This window comes from Urocitellus parryii, chromosome 2, assembly GCF_045843805.1.
Source record: "Urocitellus parryii isolate mUroPar1 chromosome 2, mUroPar1.hap1, whole genome shotgun sequence".
In the NCBI taxonomy this organism is placed as follows: Eukaryota; Metazoa; Chordata; class Mammalia; order Rodentia; family Sciuridae; genus Urocitellus; species Urocitellus parryii.
In genome coordinates, this window is record NC_135532.1 from 30,846,040 (window position 1) to 30,847,764 (window position 1,725).

At 38.6% G+C, this 1,725-nt stretch overlaps 1 non-coding gene across 1 annotated transcript; it reads right to left on the bottom strand.

Moving 5' to 3' along the window:
• Positions 1-591: 591 nt before the first annotated feature.
• Positions 592-696, bottom strand: LOC113187375 (U6 spliceosomal RNA). Its single transcript, XR_003301410.2, has one exon. It is a non-coding gene; the product is annotated as a U6 spliceosomal RNA (small nuclear RNA).
• Between the last annotated feature and the right edge of the window lie 1,029 nt (positions 697-1,725).

Genomic DNA, 1,725 nt, shown 5'->3' on the forward strand with positions numbered 1-1,725 from the left:
AATTCTTATTACACAGATAAAGCACAATTTTTCATATCTTTCGTTGTATACAAAGTATATTCACATCAATTCGTGTCTTCATACATGTACTTTAGATAATAATGTCCATCTCATTCCATCATCCTTTCTAACCCCATGTTCCCTCTCTTTCTCTCCCACCCCTCTGCCTTATCTAGAGTTTGTCTATTCCTCTCATGCTCCCCTCCCTACTCCACTATGAATCAGCCTCCTTATATCAGAGAAAACATTCGGCATTTAGTTTTGGGGGACTGGCTAACTTCGCTTAGCATTATATTCTCCAACTCTATCCATTTACCTGCAAATGTCATGATTTTATTCTCTTTTATTGCTGAGTAATATTCCATTGTGTATATATGCCACATTTTTAATCCATTCATCTATTGAAGGGCATTTAGGTTGGTTCCACAGTTTAGCTATTATGAATTGTGCTGCTATAAACATTAATGTGGCTGTGTCCCTGTAGCAGGCTGATTTTAAGTCCTTTGGGTATAGACTGAGGAGAGGGATAGCTGGGTCAAATGGTGGTTCCATTCCCAATTTCCCAAGAAATCTCTATACTGCTTTCCATATAAAATATGGGAATATTTCACAAATTTGTGTGTCATCCTTTTGCAGAGGCCATGCTAATCTTCTCTGAATTGTTCCAATTTTAGTATAGGTGCTGCCGAAGCGAACATCACTTTAATATTTTGTGCTTGTCTTTTATGATCACACATATGTTTCCATGATAAGTGTATGTATGTGTATCTGTGTGCTTAGGGAACGGCTGGTATTATAGCTCAGTCCCAGATCATGATAGATTATATTCTTAGCATGTTCAAGGCCCTGAATTCAACCCCCAGCACTAAAAAGAGACAAAAATACATGGGTTTAAAATTTGTACTCGGGATCAGGTATCATAATTGTTAAAGAATAATTGCCATAATAATATAAATAGTTTAAAAGTTTGAGAAATAATTATATTGTTGTTGTTGTTGTTGTTGTTGTTGTTGTTGTTTTTCTGGGGATAAAATTCAGGACTTCACACATGCTGGGAAAGTGCTCTACCTCTGAGCTACATCCCAGCCCATAAAACTAAAACTTTTATAGACATATGTCTTCATGAGCCAGGAGGGAGTTTATGGTGTCTTGAATTTTCCTGTTTGATGCCCTGAAGATATTATGCCTGGGATATTGTTGCAAAGTAAGTTTTTGTTGTTCAATTTTTATAATATAGGAGAAGGAAAAAACTTTTGCCTGAAGGTGCAAGGAAGAAAAACAAAGGGTTGTTTTTAAGTCAATCAATTTTTAGGAGAGGGGATTTATAGATGCCCAAGAATTGAAAATTGATCCTCTTAAAATTATTCACACACAGGTACCAGGTGCAACGATCTGGTATGGGGCTCAGGTAGGGACCTGTACTCTGGTTGATGACCACTGCCTCTAAGGACTCTGGGTGGACTGTCATTTCCTCTTTCTCTGGGGAGACAGAGAAGCCATCCAGAATCTTAGAGGACAGCTGAGGGTAGAGATGTCAGACAAGCCTTTGATATGTGAGCTTTGTCACTTGCTAGCTATGTGACTTTCACAAGTTATAAGCCTTCCTGACACTGAGCTTCCTCTGCTTTCAAATTGGCTCCACCACAGCATCCCTGGAAGGAGTGGTGACTAACAGAAGTCAGGATGGATATGGAAAGTGGACACCTGGGGTTTATTAGCTTCCTT